This window comes from Pistacia vera, unplaced genomic scaffold, assembly GCF_008641045.1.
Source record: "Pistacia vera cultivar Batoury unplaced genomic scaffold, PisVer_v2 Contig284, whole genome shotgun sequence".
NCBI classification, from domain to species: domain Eukaryota; kingdom Viridiplantae; phylum Streptophyta; class Magnoliopsida; order Sapindales; family Anacardiaceae; genus Pistacia; species Pistacia vera.
In genome coordinates this window covers 670,811-678,474 of record NW_022196095.1, presented here as the reverse complement: position 1 = coordinate 678,474, position 7,664 = coordinate 670,811, and the positions used below count along the sequence as shown (strand labels likewise).

Genomic DNA, 7,664 nt, shown 5'->3' with positions numbered 1-7,664 from the left:
CTACAAGTAGAGCTGAATAAGCTCATCACTGACTACGGATGGAGTAAGAACACCTAGATCTGTGAAGAGAAGAGTGAGATAGTGCCGAGGAGTATAATCCCGGGCGGATGTTTCAACCTCAACCTTGGACGGGATGGGTACTCCAAAATCAATGGGGCGTAAGGCAGGAGCCATGTCTTTCTGATCCAACGGATAAAGACGTGCAAAGTGCAAAAGCAAATAATGAGTCAATGCACTAAATAAATAGTGGAGAGTGAATGACCTTATAGCTCTCTGCAGCAACATAAACTGGTTTGTTCATGCTGTGAGCAACTAATGCAATCTGGTATGTACCCATCATGTTAATGATACCTCCACTTTCAACTGCTCCATCCGCTCAACAAAAACCATATCTACCTCATCCATAGTGTATGCAACAGCTGAATCTATTAGAAGCTTCACGGGAACGTCAAGTTTGGCCAGCTTATTGGACAATCGTAATCCAGTTCTGTCTGGCCTTCCCTCTGCATTTTAAAGCAATTCAAAAGAAAGAAACAAAAATAAAATAAAATAAGAACTCTTGCTTGCTCAATCTAGATCAACTTTTAAAGTAACAAAATGATACAGAGAAGTGAAACTCTTAAAGTTGCCAGCCATGGCTGCACAGGCCAGTCAACCAAAACAACATTTACTAGATGCTTCTTGAGCCTTTTCTGATAACACAACCCTTTCTTTTACCATTAATATGGAAAAATTAAGTGGAAATAGAAGGATGCTTACTTTATATCAAGTCCTGAAAGTTATATCAACAAATACAAGATCAAACACTCTGTACGTAAAATACTAAAATACCTAGATCTTAGTTCCAATACCACTAAATTTCATATAATCCAGATAATGCATACTTTAATCAATGCATATGACAAGTAGTTCTGAGAACATAAGTACAAAACCTGTGCAGAAAACTCGGAAGAGTTTCTTATTTTGTGCTGCTGTCTTCAGTACTTCTAGAACTACTCTAGAAAATCCATGCACCAAAATAGTGCAACCATCAAATATAAAATCTTGACTAAGCATTGCAATGATCCTTCGTGCCTGCAACATGGGATGCCGTTCTCTTTTAATGAGAATCTTGGCATGAATGAAAATGCAGAAACGATGCATTGTAATAGTAGACATAATTACTCAAATCACCTCATAAGATATCTCCCCAAACTTCTCTGCGCGTTCAATCAACCGAGACTTAGCAGAATTAAAGTCCTCACATTCTAAGGCTGATGAACAAATCGCAGCCTGCTGTCAAAGAAATAGAAGTGGTCTCCCATGACTGGGAACAAACAGAACAAACATAGGATTAATAGTGATCGAGCCGGGGATTTGAATGAATAGTGAAATTGAAATCTTGGACCGAAAAAGTGGCTGGTCGACAATTGGATCGATCCGACTGGCTGGTCTAATCCGGTTTTTAGAACATGCTTCAAGGCCTTTGCCTTTTTTAGCATAGTCCGATTTTCAGAATATTGCTTCAAGGCCCTTAGCCTTTTTCAGCATTTATGGCTTTTCTTTTTCTTTTTCTTTTTTATATCCTTGAAAATAATTTTTAAAATGAAATATGATTTAAGAGTTTGAGTTATATTTTAATATTTTTGTTAATTAAAAATATGTTTGATAATTGACAAGAAATTCAATTATTTTTTAAGAGTTGCAAGTTCGAAGAGGCAATGGATGATTAACGGCTCTGTTGAGGGTGCTGGGTTTTGGTTCACGAAGGTTCATATGGTGTTTTGGATGAGTGAGATTTTATTTATGGTTATGGGCTTTGGGCATGGAGTCCCCTTGGACTTAAATTTAGTGGAGGTGGGTTGGGTTTATGAGAAGATGACTTGGGAGGTTTTTACTGGACTGTTTCATAAGGGTTTTGGTGGGCTGATTGATGTTGGGCCTGGGATCTTGTTGCTGTGTATGTAGGTGGTTTGTTTGGGCAGTGTGAGTGGGCTTGTGTGTGGGCTGGTTGCGTGGGCAGGCTTTGCGGGCAGTTGCATGGGCTGGCTGCGTCAGGCCTTTGCTCTCTTTTGTTTGGGCTTCCATCTGCGAGTTTCGTTTCAGTGGGCTAGTGCTTGGACAGGTTTTTGGGCTGGGTACCTGGGAAGGTTGTGTGGGCTGGGGGCGCCCATTTTTCTTCTTCTTTGAATGGACTCATTTGGATTGTGCAGATTTTTTGGGCTATGTGGCCTTGTATAGATAGTTTGTTTTTTGTGTTTGCTTAGGCCTTTTTTTATTGGGCCATTGTGCACAGGATTGTACAATCTTGGTTCCAGGGCTTTTTTTTCCTTAGCTTTTCCTTGATTATGTGCAAGGAGTTAACTTTAAGGATGCGTTTCGTTAAAGGAATATTGGACTACTAGAAATATTATACTAATAAAAGTTAGATTACCTTGAAGATTACTGAAAATATTTAAGAAAATGTGTTTGGTTAGTTGCAATAAATCGGTGGGTATGTTATATTAATATTTTTGATTGGGAGGAATAAATGGGTGGGTATGCTATTTAAATTACTAAATTACCCTCTTTTTAAACATTAATACAATATTATTTTTATTATTAATTTTTGAATATTTTTTTTAACCCCCAACATTTCAGAGTTAGCTAAGACACCCCAGCTTATATAAAACTTTAATTTATAACAATATCACCCCACCGCCCCAAGCCACTGCCAGCCAACGCCATCCGCCGCCAGAAGTCACTGGAAATCGCCGTGAGTAGCTAGGAAGCTCCAATATTGTCATTTCTTGACATATTAATGGCCAAAAACGGCCATGTCGAAGTAGATATAGCCATAACGGCTAGATCCATGGCCTTTAACGGCCATATCTAAGCGAGATATGGCTGTTAACGGCCATGGATCTGGCCATTAACAACCATGGATCAGGCCGTTAACGGCTATATCTCACCCTGATATGACCCTTAATGGCCAAATGCAACGATCTAGCCAAAAGTGGCTAGAATTGATCTAGCCTGAAATGGCCAGATCTACTTAAATATGGTTGTTTTCAACCATCAATATGACCAGAAACAACCATATCGGAGCCTCCAGGTGACTCTCGACGATCTCCGACAGCGGTAGGCAGTGGTTAGCTAGTTGTTGACGGTGGTGGCTGGGTGACGGTGGTAATCTGCAATTTGTTTTAAATATAAATGCATTATTGTCCAAAAACTTAATTAAACAAGGGTAAAATTGTGATGGTAGATTAATGTAGATTGATTTTAAAATAAGGGTATGAAGCATCCAGGTAGTAGTAAGGGCCCACCATGCTATCTATTACATAAAAAGGCGCCTTTTTATGTAACGGATAGCATGGTGAGCCCTTACTGCTACTCGGCCGCTTCACCCCACACGTCCTTCACTACAGGTATTGTCCCCCCTTTAAGGAATTTCTAACACCTCCCACACCACTCGAATCCATGCCCAAGGGGCTATAGGCAAATGGGAAGCATGGTATGTACCATTGGGCTAAATCATTATAATTTTTTTTTTTTTGTCCCGCATTGAATCATTATTTCAATTCTATTATCTAATTGCCCTTGTTATATTATGGTAGCTATTTATTTAGAATTTATTATAATATATATGATAGTTATTTATTTTGGAATTTATTATAATATATATGTATAATGTATCATATGTAATACATTATATATTAAAGAGATATATATATGTGTGTGTGTGTGTCTATATATATATAATGTTATGTATTATTTAGAATATTAATGAGACGTTATAATATATATGGTAATCTTTATATAGAATTAATTTCTTTTTGGATGGAATATTATAATTTGGAGAAAATGGTAATAAGGCAGGATCAAGGAGCCAAAAAGACACAAAACCCCCAAATAGGGAATTCGAATCCCCGAATTCCCCGTTTGGAGAACGGGCTTTATTCGGGGATTCCCCAAATTCCTTGAACAGGCTATAGGCCAGGACCGAGGAATCCCCTTGGGCTTTCGGGCTGAGGCCGGAGACAGGGGTTCCCAATCTTGGCCCGACCCGTGCCCATCCCTAGCCCGACCCAGCCCATGCCCATCTCTACTCAAAATAAATAAAAAAATTTGAGTTATTATCTATGTTTATATCAAGAAATTTTTTTTTTTTTTATTAATTCATATTAAAAGTCAACGCAACGTTAACTTGATTTAAGTTTTGATTGACTTTAGCTTAGGTTAGGTCTGATTAAAGTCATGAAAATTTATATTATAATCTTTGGAAGCCAAAAATAAATTAAAAAAAATTAAAAGAAGGTTTTGCTAACGTTTACTTAACACATTTACTCAAAATTTTGCTTCTCATGGATTTATTCAAATAGGAAAGTATTGCATTATTGATTATTTTCTCTCAGGTTATTGATATTGTATTATCTTCTTTGGTTAAGGTTTGATGATTTTTTAAAGTTTTTACTAGTTGTTTAGCAAACAATGACGGAGCCGCGGAGGCCTTTCCTCGACAAAAATCTTAGATCCACCACTAGTAAAGAGGATAATATTGACAGTTTGATACTTGAATTCAAACTTATGGGCAGTCACTCCTGCATTGTCTATACAACCTCACAAAGAGACACAGTTTTGGAAGAACCAAAACCCATATAGAAGTGGCAAGAACATATGAACAAAGACTACAAAGACTTTGAAGAAATGAGTTTATCTCTAGGAACTAAGAATCAGACATTGTACAACCAACCTTATGGAGAAACTAACAAAAGCAAAGCAACTTCCACCAGAAAGCTAACTGTTATTTGTTAGTAGCCCCCTCGCTATGTAGATGACTCAACCGCTTGTCTTCAAAAAAGTGTTTCAAGCAGTCTTGGAGAGGTCAAAGCATCACCAAACCTTATTCTTCTACATACCAGCTATGAGCAACTTCTATCTTCCCACAGTTTTCTACCATCATCAAACTCACATTAACATAATCATCTTATCTACCTGAAACTGCATATAGATATGCTAGAAGCTTATACGGAGCTGAGTTGCTACGTTCCACTTCAAAAATTATTTGTGCAACTTTTTCACCTAATTCAAGGTTGTCATGAATTCTGCATGCACTGAGTACCGCAGTCCATGTTGATGCCTCAGGTTTAATAGGCATGTTTTTTATGACGTTGTGTGCCACATATAGGCATCCAGCTTGACCAAGATCAACTATACACATATAATGTTTGATATTTGGTATTATTCCATAATCTCGATTCATAGATTTAAAATATTCTATGACCCTCTCTACTAAGCCAATATAATTGCAAGCAATAAGTACACTAACCTGCAAAACAAATGAAAAAACTAAATCAAGTGATCATTTGATACAAAAATCTATATAAAAAAAATAAAAAATAAAAAAATAAGATTGACATATGATGCATAATCAATATTATTAAGATGCATAAGACATCAAAACTTACCATAATGGAGTCCTTTGGTTTAATACCCTTTTTCTTCATTGACTCAAGTAGGAGCACAACATCTTCTACAAATCCATTTTTAGCATAACAACTGATCATTGTGTTATATGAGACTCCATCCTTAGATGATATTTCTTTAAAGGTTTAATAGGCATGTTCCCACCCAAGGTTTAGCTAAATCTCAAGTTCATATCCTTAGTTCCATTTATTCCATATTCCCACCCTTAAACTAACACTGTAAGTTAATTTTAAATCTTGACTTGTGCAATTACCATCTTGCCCTTCGTTCTTATTTCACCCCACCCAACCACCATCACCCTCATCCTTACCATTGAGCCACCGCCACCGCCACCGCCCACCAAACCCACTCGACTGCCGTTCAGGCCCAATTTTGATTGATTCTGGTGCTGATTGATCAACCCAACACCACCATCAAGATCCTCCCATCTCCCTCTCCAAAACCCCTCTCATCTCCGATCGTTTGTTGATACTATTCACCCACCACCGTGATCTTTTTGTTTACGCGCTTCAAGCAAATTCTGGTCACTCCCGACGCAAGAAATCAACCTCATTACCACCAATAGCTTCACCAACATCCCACCTTAAAAACCCCCAACAGCCTCAATCGTGGTCGCTCGTCATTCATTGTCCGTCACTCCCCTTAGGGTTTTGCAATTTTGGTTTAATTGGAGGTCGATTTAGGCTTTTATAAGGAGTTTGTGGGTGTGTGATTGATTTGGAGGTTGATTATGTTTGTTTTCAAAGTTTTTTTGTTGTTATTTCAGGTTGGTTTAGAACAAGGTGGTTTGGTTGTAAATTGCAGTAAGTGGTGCCCAGAGATTGGGAAGCAATGGTGGTCAGTGCTAGTAAGGGTTTTGTTTAGGAGGAAGTGGAGAGGCTAATGATGGTGAGTGGTGGGATTTTGGAGTTGGAAAATCACCGAAATTAGGCTTGATATACTACAACTTGGAGCCTAAAGTGGAGGAGTTTTGGAGAGGGAGAACAGCCAAAATTGGCGCCAGAAGTGGAGGGGTTTTGGAGAGGGAGATGAGAGGATCCTGATGGTGGTGTTGGGTTAGTCAATTGGCATCGAAATCAGGCCAAAGTGGGCCTGAACGACGATCGAGTGGGTTTGGTGGGTGGTGGCGGTGGCGGTGGCTAGATGGTGAGGGTGGTTGGGTGGGTTGAAATAAGAATGAAGGGTAGGATGGTAATTGCATACGTCATAATTAAAAATTAACTTACAATGTTAGTTTAAGGGTGGGAATATAGAATAAATGGAATTAGGAGTATGAACTTGGGATTTGGCTAAACCTTGAGTGGGAACATGTCGTTTGCTCTTCTTTGAATGCATAGTATGTTTCTTATATACTTCCATGATTGTAATAAATTACATGGACCGCATTCTCCACATAGCAATTAGCCTTAGATATACCCTTAACCTGTTGACCATGCAATTGTTTACCCGATCTCAGATCACGATTATTGGTACATACTCTCAAAGCCTTAACCAATGTCTTACTCTTCTCAAGATCTGACATCAAATGATTAGAAAAAGCTGCCTCCTTGCCATACTTGACTGGAACACTCTCAAACAGCCCCATATGATTGCCATAGAAAAAAAACGGTGAAATTGTAGAGGGAAAAGAGCCTGAGAATTGTAACTTGATTTTTACACAAGTCTTTAGGCTTTATATAGCGTTACAACCTAGCTCTTTCCAAATGACAAAGGAACTATTCATATAATCCTAATTCTTTATTGCTTTTAATCTATAAACTAATTTAGATAAGTTTCTTGTTTTTGGAAGAATGGAACAAGTTCAATCCAATTTCTCAAATTCCCCAAAAAAAAGGGAAACCTAAAACATTGTTGTTATAAATTTACTGATACCAAATTTCTTAATACCAAATGGTAACTCTGTTTCCTTTCTTAGTTTTCCAAAACAAGAAAGGATTAAAGTTTCAATTTTCTTTCTGTTTTCTAAAACTTAGTTTTCCAAAATGGGAATGGATTGAAGTTTCAATATTCTTTTTGTTTCCTAAAACTTAGTTTACTAAAACGGGAACGGATTGAAGTTTCAATTTTCTTTTTCTACTTTTAGGAAATAAAGCTAGCCAAAGTTTATAGTCAATGACTATTGTTTGTATTTGAGAAAAAAAAATCTCAAGGTATATTGATAGAAATTTTCTTTATTGCATTAATGAAGCAGACAATTTTTGGATTTTCTACAAAGG

General features: G+C 37.6%; 1 pseudogene; it reads right to left on the bottom strand.

The window, feature by feature from the left end:
• LOC116134223 lies at window positions 1-7,033 on the bottom strand (annotated as a pseudogene).
• Window positions 7,034-7,664: the final 631 nt, after the last annotated feature.